Source organism: Xyrauchen texanus, chromosome 44, assembly GCF_025860055.1.
Source record: "Xyrauchen texanus isolate HMW12.3.18 chromosome 44, RBS_HiC_50CHRs, whole genome shotgun sequence".
NCBI lineage: Eukaryota > Metazoa > Chordata > Actinopteri > Cypriniformes > Catostomidae > Xyrauchen > Xyrauchen texanus.
In genome coordinates, this window is record NC_068319.1 from 22,801,532 (window position 1) to 22,814,542 (window position 13,011).

Consider the following 13,011-nt stretch of genomic DNA (forward strand, 5'->3'; position numbering starts at 1 on the left):
AGAAAAGAGGACTTTGGACCACTGAGCAACAGACCAGTTCTTTTTTTCTTTAGCCCAGGTAAGACGTTTGACATTTGAAGCCCATGTCCAGGACCCGTCTGTGTGTGGTGGCTCTTGATGCAGTAACTCCAGCCTCAGTCCACTCCTTGTGAAGCTCCCCACACATTTGAATGGCCTTTTCCTGACAATCCTCTCCAGGCTACGGTCATCCCTGCTGCTTGTGCTCCTTTTAATTCCACACTTTTCCCTTCCACTTAACTTTCTATTAATGTGCTTTGATACAGCACTTTGAAAACATCCAACTTCTTTTGCAATTACCTTTTGAGGCTTTCCCTCCTTGTGGAGGGTGTCAGTGATGGTTTTCTGCACAACTGTCAGGTCAGCAGTCTTCCCCATGATTGTGAATTCAACTGAACCAGACTGCGAGACCATTTAAAGGCTCAGGAACCCTTTGCAGGTGTTTAGCTGATTAGAGTGTGACACTTTGAGCCTACAATACTGAACCTTTTCACAATATTCTAATTTTCTGAGATTCTGAATTTGGGGTTTTCATAAGCTGTAAGCCATAATCATCAAAATTATATCAAATAAAGGCTTGAAATATCTTACTTTGCTTGTAATGAGTCTATATAATATATTAGTTTCACCTTTTAAGTTGAATTACTGAAATTAATGAACTTTTGCACGATATTCAAATTTTTCGAGTTTCACCTGTATACTACCATGACGGCTCGAAGAAGAAATCTGAATTAATCCGCATTCCAGCTCCTGTTTATACCCGTATGGGGAGTGGCATGCAAATTCTACTCACCAATTCTCATTGGCCTTTTCTCAAAGATCTGAAGGTGTCTGGGGCTCTCAAGATCGACCCCAAGTGTCACTACATTGACACAACATCGAGTGAGTGACAGAAGGGGAACTTAATGGTGTGGAACACAAATAATAACAAACAAATAATGATTGTGAGTAAAGGCACAGGACAGGATTGCCTACCTTTCTCCAAATATTCCACAATATGCATAATATATCATAATCGGGGAAGAAAAGAACAACAATGAAGGTATATTGCTTTTATAAAATGGATAGTTCCAGTCCTGGATGCTGATTGGTCAACAGCCATGCTTTATTCATATTAAACAAAGTCCCTCTAGCAAGTCAGTCGAGTAGCATGATCCTGCAATAGCGGAGGCTGCAGTTTTAGGACCACCTTTCTTGGACATTCATCTTCAACAGTGCCACCTATCGAATTGAGTGACCAAAAAAGGGGAACCCAGGCAGTATTCCCTCCAAGTACTAAAAACGTATAATTTTAAAGGTTTATTCTACCCAAATCCTACTTTCTGTCTTGCAATTCAACTTGGTCTCTAAGAGCTGCATGTTGAGTAATTTGTGTAACTAATTACGTATTGAATAAATACGGGACGTGATTTGTCCCGTATTTAAGCTGGTCAGATGGCATCAAGGTGAAATCATTCCAGATTGCCAATTTAACATTGAGTTAAGTTGGAACATTTGCCGACGGTGGGTTAGGGACCATCTGAAAAGTCCACAAATGGTGGTATAAGTGTGGAGTTTTTTCTATATAAATGTTCAATAAGATAAAACAATGTATGAATAAAATCATAAAGACAAGTACAGGTGAAGGAAAAAAAAGAACAAATAAGTTAAATAAAAAATTAATAAAAAAACAAATATGTATAAACCATCCAAAATGTATACATAAATAAGAAAATTTTAATAAATATATTTGTAACATATAAATTATGTATTTTTTTATAAGTCATGTGTCAGGAAAGTTCTCATTTTAGAAAATAAGAAAGGATATAATTTTTTTTTATTAATAACGCATATGAACTCAATGCATTATTTGCTAAAACTGTCGAGGATGTGTTAAGTGCCGTGTAAAGGGGTTAAAGGAAAGGAGGTGGCGAGAACCGGCTTGACAATATAAATAATAGTTTAATATAAAACTGAAACAAAAAGACAAACACTCACAGGCGTCGGAGAGCTGTCCGTAAATCTCTCTCTGTGTCATACTGCAGCTTTCAGTCGGCCTTTCTCCCTCTCTGAGGCTTGATTAGCCTGATTAGGGGCCGGGTGTGCGGAATCACGACCCGGCCCCGCCCTCTGCCCTGCCACATTCCTCCCTCTTTCTCTTAGGCCGGGGAGTCCCCGGCATGACATACAACGCCCCCTTTCCTGGGAAGGGGTGTGCCTTCCACACCGACTGCCAGCAGGTCATCCCCATCTACCTGGATGAGGGAGGAGACAAGGGGAGGGAAAAAAAAGGTGGCACCTACACGCGTAACGGCAATTGTGCCAAATTAACAAAACATTTTAAAAAGAGAAAGGCCAACATGGAGCGGCAGTGGCAGAGAGAGAGGACAGAGAGAGCGAAAAAAAACACTTACTCACGTGTTCTCCGATACGCCGTAGCTTGGTCCTCGGCCACTCCTCCACCCTCTAATGGACGATAGCCACACCTCCCCGGACGGATCGGAGGCAGACCTCTGGCCCCTGACAGACGGAACGCCCCCACCGTGTTTTTGGTGGATGGTAGGGGTCTCCCGGCAGCGGTAACCGCTCCTGGCTGTTGGTTGGGAGCCCCTCCTCCCCTCGCGGTTGGCGGCTGTTCGTCCTCCAGGGAATGGCAGCGGCTGCTCAGTTGGGCTGGATGGTAGTGGAGAGGAGTCTACTACGGCACATCCCTCCTCCTAAAAGGTGATTGGCTCTTTTACCTGTAAGGCGGGACTTCCTATCTACATCTGTTGACTATTGGCTGCCGTTGGGCATTCTAATTTCTCCCATTTTAATAGAAGTGGCCCATCTCTAAATAGCCTCTGTGATAAAACACAGCTCTGACCTCTTCACAGAACTTCCATTTGTATCACTCCACAGCACCAGTGTCAGCATCAGGATGAATTAGGGGGGCATTTGAAATTTCTAGGTTGGCACACATTCAATTTACCATAACTCTGTAGCTACTGTAACGTGACTAAAATAACTGGTGCTGATTAGGGATGTCGTCATTATATGGTTTCACCATTAACCGTGATTAAAAATGGCACGGTTAAAGGTTAAAGGTTATTTTTTGTGGTAATCAATATTATGCCACAAATGCTGTCAATTAAGCTTAACTTGTATTGAACCTGGAATAATCCCTTAATGAAATGTGCAAAGAGCTGTATCTTTTTTCTAGGCAATAGCTTTTGATAGCCAAGACTTCATGGAACATAGCAGAAAATTACAGAAATAAAACCTACTGTGAGTAATGCAACTTGCCCAGTGTCCCCTATATTTAATTAAAATTGTATTTTGTCAAAATACAGTAGATGGCTACTTTTGAATGGATGTCAATGGTGAAAGATGCCTTTTGGGTTAAGATAATGTAGTTATTACAGCATCTACCTGCTAGGCAGCCAAACCTTGACCCCTTGCTGCTAGCACCCTAAATCTTCCTCTTCAAAATTCTACTTGATTGAGGTCTTATCTTTCTGTAGTCATTTTCATGTTCTTTTGTCTACCTGCAATGCCCAGCAGCACCTCACGGTGTCCTTATAACCATGTTACAGTGTGATGCACAAATCTGTACACCAAAAATTGCACACATGGACCCACTTGACATTGTTGATGCAGGTGATGTGGCTAATGACTATATGTAAATTGTACTCTTAATTCTACTGGAACCCAATCTCACGCTTCCACTTTCTGCTTAGTTGACCATTAATACTTCCCTTGTACACAATCGCAGATTTTTGATAGCTCTAAGACACAAACACACTTTTATAATTAACTCTGAGAAAGTGTGACACATGAACACACAGTGACTCTCCTGCAGGTGTAAGTGAGTGTGCCAGGTATCTTTATCATCAGACACGTGTCAGAGAGGGACGCAGTGTGGTGGTCAGCTTGCTCTCCTGAAACACCATGAAAATGGGTGCAGATTATTTTGGATTCTCTTATGTCCGAAATGAGAATAAAAGGAATGTGACCATAGCTGTTAACAATCCAGCGGACATCTCTGTGATTGTTATATATTTTCTGGTGGTTCTGGCAGTGGGAATATGGGTAAGTGACCATTATATTCTATCCACTAGTAAAACATTTTAATAGTGTTGAGAGACATTTGTGAATTGTTAACCTTGCATCAACATGTACATATAAAAGTACAATGGTTATGTGAGATAAGCCTTTAGAAGACACGAGGACAGTGTGCGTGATTTCATGGAGAAAAACAAAACTAAATAACAAAGCAAAAAGTAAAGTGTCTTTAGGAAATGTAATTACTCAAATAATATAAACTAAAAAAATAATACTAATTCTTTATATGACAAATATATTTTATGTGGCTTAACAGTAACTTTAAATGGATAAAATAAAAAAAATATATTATTACTTTATTAATACTTTCTATTATTAAATTACTCTGAATTTCTTAAAGAAATTATTTACAGAAAATAGTTCTTAACAGTAGTTTTTACACTAGGGGATATTTCTCAGGGTTTGTTTTATTGTTTTAAGTACATTTCTGTACAGGTCCATACCTTAAAATCTTGGCTACAAAGAGCTATGGAACATTTCCACTGTTGCCCAAAAGTCAGCAGAAACAAATAGAGAGAGAAAAAAAATATTTTAAAAGAAGTTGATTTGTGACCCACTATTGGGGCATGTTGTCACACTATATGGGGTAAATTGTCTATATGGGGTAAATTGTAATATTATAATATATATACTGTATATATTAGAGCTGTAAGGCTTAGCGTGTTAAAGCATGCGATTAATTTAAAAGTCATTACACTAACACACACTTCACAACACACACACAACAGCGCTTCCATGTCAGTGATAAAACAATGCTATTTGATGTACAAAACAAGCCCAGATGGGGCTTGAGGCTGGCACCCTGAGGCAAACCCTGAATGCGGCAGCACAATTGCTGTAGCTAAGCGGATAGCCACAGTCTAACGGCTGATTAATATTGAGATTTATATATATTAGGGCTGTTGATTTAACACGTTAATTCAGTGTGATTAATTTTACCACAAATAATGCGTTAAAAAAAATTATGCAATTAATCGCAATGCCCCCGGACCATAATAAGGAAGATTCCTGAGAAATACAAGCCTAGTACCACCTGTTTACTCCAGAGGGCAGTAAGTAAAATTTTAGCTGTGTGAGCAACACGCCGTTTATACAGTGAAGAAAACGAATCGGTTACCTTACGTAACCTCGGTTCTCTCTAGAAGAGGGAACGAGTATTGCGTAAGCTAGCTTACGCTACGGGAAAGATTAATCTTTTCTGAGATATTGAAGCCAAAAAATTATCCTTAATTTTGTATCCATTGTCAACGCAGTGCAGCAACTGCATACCTTGAGCGGGCTAGCTAGCGAGCTCATAGGTTGCTCTGCGGCAACTGCTGCAGCCTATAGATGAATTTGAGTGAACTTGCGTCCAATGACAGGCGCCCGCGCCGTCACTGCATCAAAGCCCGCCAAAATGGCCGTGGCTAGAGTGCATATAAGCGTAAGTTCGTAGGCTGGAACCCTGGTTTTCATTGAATGAAGCGAAAATCGCTGCGTGGCGCGAAGCACGGCCGACTACGCAATACTCGTTCCCTCTTCTAGAGAGAACCGAGGTTACGTAAGGTAACCGATTCGTTCTCTTACGAGAGGTTCTCTCGTATTGCATAAGCTAGCTTACGCTCACGGGAATCCATTGTCAACGCCGTGCGCTCAAGCATCCACTGCATGAGCCCCGGGGTGGGGGACCCGGGGAGCCCTTGCGAGTGGGGAATAATATTTGGCCGGCAAGAGTGCGGGCCAGTGTGTGTGTAATACATAAGCACATAGTGGGAAGGAAAAGACAGAGCGGCGGTGCCGGTCTGTGTGGAATGTGTCCCATCAGTGCAGCTCACTAGGGGAGCTGTAGCGTGATTAAACCGCTAGTAGTTTCAGCCTGCAGGGCGGGCACTTCCAGATTGTAAAATCTGACAAAGGTGGAGGGGAAGCCCAGCCCGCTGCCACACATATGTCGTGAATGGAAATCCCGCTGGACCATGCCCACGAGGAGGCCATGCCTCTAGTGGAGTGAGCCCTAATGCCTAACGGGCATGGTAGGTCTTTGACGCCGTATGCGGCAGCAATAGCGTCCACTATCCATCTAGACAGTGTCTGTTTCGAGGCGGCGAAACCCTTGGTGCGCCCTCGAGCGAAACGAAAAGCTGCTCAGAGCATCTGAAAGAGGCGAGCGCGCAGTATACAATCTCAGTGCTCTGACTGGGCAAAGGAGATTGGCGTCGCGTTCGCTATCGGATGCTGGCAGCGCCGATAGGGAAATGATTTGTGCTCTGAAAGGAGTACCGATCACCTTGGGGACATAGCCGTGTCTAGGCTTTAAAATGACTTTGGAGTCACTTGGTCCAAACTCAAGCCGCCACGTACACTTTGAGCGTGGATGGGGATCTGCCCTTATCCAGCAGCTCTTGTAAAAACACGAGCAGCGACGACACCCCACATGTTCGTGGGTCCAGGTCTCTGTCGGTGCACCATTTTGAAAACACAGACCATTTGGACGCATAGAGTCTTCTCGTGGAAGGGGCTCTAGCGTGTATGATAGTGTTTATTACTCCTTCTGGCAAAGCGATGGGTAGTCGTTGATCACCCACGCGTGCAGCGCCCAACGCTCTGGGTGGGGATGCCAGATCGTGCCGCGAGCTTGAGAGAGGAGATCTGCTCTCACTGGAATGGGCCACGGGGCTGTCAGTGACAGCCGCGTAAGCTCCGGGAACCATGTCTGATTCTCCCAGCGGGGCTATGAGGAGCACCGAGTGGCCGCTTCCCTGATCCTCTGCATTACCTGTGGCAATAGCGAGGCGGGAGGGAAGGCGTAAAGCGGGCGGTTGGGCCAGTCCTGGGCCAGTGCGTCCTCGCTTCGAGAAAAATACTGGGCAGTGAGAGTTCTCTTCTGGCGCTAAAGAGGTCTATCTCTGCTCTGCCGAATATACTCCATAACTTCTGGACTGTTTGAGCGTGCAGGGACCATTCCCCTGGGGAAATATTGTCTCTGGACAGTCTGTCTGGGCCGTCGTTCAGGTGGCCTGGCACGTCACGTCGCCTCAGCGGCGCAGGTGGCACTGGGACCAACTCAGTATGCGTTTTGTCAGATGGAAGAGGTTCCTGGATCTGACACCGCCCTGACGGTTTAGATAGGAAACCACAGATCTGTTGTCCGAACGGACCAGGGCGTGGTGACCCTGAATGACCGGGAGGAAGCGCCGCGGCGTACTCGACCGCTATCATTTCCAGACAATTTATGTGAAGGAGCTTTTCCTGAACTGACCATAGGCCAAAACCGGAGAGCCCTGCGCAGACCGCCCCAACCCGTGTTGGACGCGTCTGTCGAGATGACTTTTCGGCAAGATACAGCTCCCATCGTCACGCCCCGCTGATACCATTCGGCCACTGCCCAGGGCTACAGAGCTGAGATACAGGTCTGAGTCACTCTGATCGCGCGACGCGCGGGTGTTTAGCCAATGCTGAAGCGGGCGCATGCACAGTAAGCCCAGCTGAAGTACTGCTGCGGCTGAGGCCATGTAACCTAGCATTCTCTGAAATTTTTTCAGAGGCGTGAGGCTGTTCATCTGAAAAGACGCGGCTAGTCAGCTGAACACGGCGCTGGCTGTGTAGATAAGCGAGCCGTCATCGCCATGGAGTCTAGTTCTATTCCAAGGAAGGAAATTGCCTGACTGGGCTGTAGTGAGCTCTTGGTCCAATTGACTGCAAGACCCAAACTGTTCAGATGACTGAGGAGAACTGTCCTGTGAGACAGAAGCTCCGTATGTGATTGTGCCAAAATCAGCCAATCGTCCAAATAGTTCAGAATTCGCAAGCCCTGACGCCGCAGGGGTGCGGCGCCGCATCCATGCACTTCGTGAAAGTACGAGGTGCTAAAGACAGGCCGAGCGGAAGGACGGTGTATTGATAAACCTGGCCGTCGAGGCGAATCTCAAGAATGGCCTGTGGCGTGGATTTATCTGAATCTGAAAGTAGGCATCTTTCAGATCGAGAGAAATAAACCAGTCCCCTGGCGCATCAGGAGTTTCCTGATTGTAAGCATTTTGAGCGGTCTTTTTGCGAGCACCTTGTTCAAAACCCTGAGATCTAATATTGGTCTGAGGCTGCCGTCTTTCTTGGGGACAAGAAAATAACGGCTGTAAAACCGCGACTTCGCTCAGAGAAGGTGGCACTCTCTCTATGGCCCTTTTGCACAGAAGGTTTGCTATTTCTGAGCGAAGCATGCAGGCTGCTTCCGTGTTCACAGTAGTTTCGAGCCACGCTCTGAAGCGGGGAGGCGGCGATCGAACTGTAGCAAATAGCCCTGTTTTATTGTGCTTAACACCCATTTGGATATCCCTGGGATAGCTTTCCACGCTTTGAAGCGTAGCGCTAGAGGGTGAATGGCCAAGTCGCCCTGATTGCCGCACACAGCGAGCTGAACAGATTGTGTGGCGCGCTTACTGTGCTTATGCATGACTGCTCGCAGACAGCAGGGACAGGCTGTTCTGTGAGTGACTTCCGATTGAGGTGAATGGGAAAAAAGTCACATCTGTGAAGTGATGCTGCGAGCATAGTCACGGGCATGGGACTTGCATACAGAGAGGTGTTTGCTGGCCGTGTGACAGAGCGGGCAGAGAAGGGCACGCGCACGGATTAGGTGGCGCGTTTATTGACTCTAACACTCGAGCTGGCTGTGCCTGCTTTATGTGAGTGGGCTCTGATAGGGACACGGGAAGTGTAATGCTTGTGTGTAGGGGTGAACACTGGATTGTGGGCACATTTTCTACACATAAGGCATGTTTGCTTTTCACAAAATGTATTTTGTTCAGCCGTGAAAGCGGCATTTGAGTGCAGGCAAGCGGGCAGTATCACCGGCTTGTTGGCTGCTGAATCCACCACTGCAGTAGCCTGAGAGAAGGGGACTGACAGGGGCTGAAGCTTTGACGGTGGTCCGGCCGCGGCGGACTGAGCCGTCGTTCCTTAACAAAGCTAGGAGGACTTCGGTTGCTCAGGTTTCAGCGCAATCTTAGTCCGAGTCCGCAGAGGCGGCGGTCTCGGCGGCTGTCGAGCGCGTTCTAGGGCGGCCGCCCTGTCGACGCTGAGAAGTCTGGCTTTGCTGAGCTGGGCGCTGTGAAGAGGCTCGTGCAGGAGGCTGGTCACGTGGGCGGCCTGCAGAGGAGCTAGCGCGACGTGGCAGGAAGAGATTCATGGCTTGGGTGGCTTTCTGGACTTCCGAGAAACGGTCAACAATGCCACTCACCGCGGAACCGAAGAGACCGGACGGCGAGAGCGGTGCGTTGAGGAACGTGGAGCGCTCAGCTTCTCCCATATCAGCTAGTGTTAGCCATAGGTGTCTCTCGGTCACAGTCAGCGCGGCCATGCACTTCCCTAGGGCTTGAGCTGCAGCTTTGGTGGCGCAAAGGGCGAGATCCGTCGCGCTCCTTAGATCTGAAACAGCCTCTGGGTGCCTGCCTTTCTCATCCCATTCTCGGAGAAGGTCCGCTTGGAGGATCTGTAAAACTGCCATGGAATGCAGAGCAGATGCGTCTTGGCCGGCGGCGGCATAGTGTGAGGAGGCGCGTTAGTTCTTCCTCGACTCCGGCGCGGGTCCTGCTGGATTCCTGGGCCGAGGAGGAGGCTTGGGAGCCTGACCACTCCTCGCTGTCTGAAGCCATGATGGAACAGCAGCCCTTATCCTCCGCCTCGTCATCCGAGATGGCAACAGTGCGGCCGCTCGGTGGCAACTGCGCGTCCCGGGAGGGCGGGGAGGGTGAAAACGAGGCTCGAGGGAGAGGCTCCGGCGAGGTAGTCGCTTCTAACACCGGTTCCGGCAGCCTTTGGGAGCGGCGCTTCTTTCTGCGTGGCAAAACGAAAGGCGGCGTGGCGGCTTCGGTTTTGAGTGCTTCGAGTCGAGCCTGCAGGGTCGACATCGGAAGCTCCTCGCAGAGGTCGCATCCGCCGTCAGCGAGGGCGAGCTCTGCATGTTCCAGTCCCAGGCAGAGAGCGCCAGATGAGATGGCGGTCTCCGGCGCTGAGAGGGGCGCGCATGAGGCGCAGGTGGTGCGAGGCATCTTAAAAAGACGCTCGTTGCTCTTTTTGTGAAGTTACGCTGAGGAACTTGCTTGCTCTAAAAGGATACGTCGCCGGATGGCGTAGCTCGCAGGATGGCTGAAGGTGGCGAAGACGGCCGGCTTCTTCGGCGCTGTCCAAGCTTGCTAGATGCCCCTCGAACGTTGACGCGGCTTCTGCGGTTCAGAGATGCGAAGAGCTTCAGCTGAATAGATGAAAATCAGGGTTCCAGCCTACTGAACTTACGCTTATATGCACTCTAGCCACGCCCATTTTGGCGGGCTTTGATACAGTGACGTCGCTGGCTCTGTCATTGGACGCAAGTTCACTCAAGTTCGATCTATAGGCTGCAGCAGTTGCCGCAGAGCAACCTATGAGCTCGCTAGCTAGCACGCTCAAGGTATGCAGTTGCTGCACTGCGTTGACAATGGATACAAAATTAAGGATAATTTTTTGGCTTCAATATCTCAGAAAAGATGAATCTTTCCCGTAGCGTAAGCTAGCTTACGCAATACGAGAGAACCTCTCATAAGAGAACAACATTTCAGTAGGCAGAACAACACAAACATGTGTTACGTTCTTGCGTTCAAAACACTTGAAGGAGCGCAAATGCGAACTAAGGGATCTCAAGATGTGTTTAAAAATTGAGTATTAAACTATATTTAACTTGAGACAGTGACCTAAACATTTTATGTTTATGATGCAACGCACCCGAGATGCTACACAAGCATTTCTGATGCAGGTGTACATTGACGGATCCTTAAACAAGCCCTCATAATAAATCTCCAACTGATTGACAAATTCACTTGTGAAATTGATTGCTGTGAACTGTATGCCAATGATTGACTTATGTTCAATAATATGGTAGTAAACATTGTATTCTAAAGCCGCTTTTTGTATTGTCTTATTAATGATAATATATATATATATATATATATATATATATATATATATATATATATATTTAATAATGTTTTAATATTTAAAGATAACTATGTATAATTATTTCATCATTATAAATTTAATTATTATTATTATATGGGCTTTTTCAGCAAATATTTGTAAATTGGGACACCATGTAATTAATTTGATTAAAAATTGTAATCGATTGACAGCCCTAATATATATATATATATATATATATATATATATATATATATATATATATATATATATATACATACTGTATATAACACCGATCAGCCACAACATTAAAACCACCTGCCTAATATAATGTAGGTCCCCCTTGTGCTGCCAAAACAGGTCTGACTCATCAAGGCATGGACTCTACAAGACCCCTGAAGGTGTCCTGTGGTATCTGGCACTAAGACTTTAGCAGCAGATCCTTTAATTCCTATAAGTTGCAAGATGGGGCCTCCATGGATCGGACATCCCATAGATGCTCGATCGGATTGAGATCTGGGCAATTTGGAGGCCAACTCAACACCTTGAATTCTTTGTTGAGTTCCTCAAACCATTCCTGAACAATTTTTGCAGTGTGGCATGGTGCATTGTCCTGCTGAAAGAGCCCACTGCCTTCAGGGAATACTGTTGCCATGAAGGGGTGTACATGGTCTTCAACTATATTAGGTAGATGGTACATATAAAAGTAACATTCACATGAATGCCAGGACCCAAGGTTTCCCAGCAGAACATTGCCCAGAGCATCACACTGCCTCCACCGGCCTGCCTTCTTCCCATAGTGCATCCTGCTGCCTTTTCTTACCCTGGCAAATGACACACACGCACCTGGCCGTCCACATGATCTAAAAGAAAACGTGATTCATCAGACCAGGCCACCTTCTTGCACTGTTCCATGGTCCAGTTCTGATGCTCACATGCCCATTAGGCACTTTCGGCAGTGGACAGGGTTCAGCATGGGCATTCTGACCGGTCTGCGGCTATGCAGCCCCATACGCAGCAAGCTGCGATGCACTGTGTGTTCTGACACCTTTCTATCAGTGTCATCATTATGTTTTTCAGCAATTTGTGCTACAGTAGATCTTCTGTAGGATCAGACCAGACAGGGTAGCCTTCGCTCCCCATACGCATCAATGAGCCTTGTCACCGGTTCACCGGTTGTCCTTCCTTGGTCCACTTTTGGTAGGTACTAACCACTGCATTCTGGGAACACCCCACAAGACTTGCCGTTTTGGAGATGCTCTGACCCAGTCGTCTAGCCATCACAATTTAGCCCTTGTCGAAGTCTCTAAGATCCTTACGCTTGCCCATTTTTCCTGCTTCCAACACATGAAATTCAAGAACTGACTGTTCACTTGCTGCCTAATATATTCCACCCCTTGACAGGTGCCATTGTAACGAGATAATCAATGTTATTCACTTTACCTGGTAGTGGTTTTAATGTTGTGGCTGATCAGTGTATATAATGACATATTATGGCTTAGCCTAACTTGAAATATGACAGCGTGTTTTTACTGTGTTCACTTGTTTACCCAACTGCTACATACAGTATGTGTCCGAAAATATGACAGAATCACAAAAATTATTATGTATTAGAAACCAACATAGATAAACACTACTAGAGAAAACATTTGGACTTCTGTCTTAAAACTTTATAGTTACAGCTATAGCTGAGATATAGACAGCTTCCTCATGTGACAACTATAGCCCAGTCTTACCAACATCATGCTTTTCTTAAATTTCCATGATTTCAAATATGAAGTCAAATTTGAAGAAATCTGTCAGGGTAGGGGCTGCAACAATGTATACAGAATTTAATGGATACATGCCCCCTTTCTTTCCAAAGGCAATGGTGAGGACCAATCGAGCCACTGTGGGGGGCTTTTTCCTGGCTGGCAGGAGTATGGTGTGGTGGCCGGTAAGGAGAACACATTACAAGCTTTAAACTTTTTTGAGACATTCAAA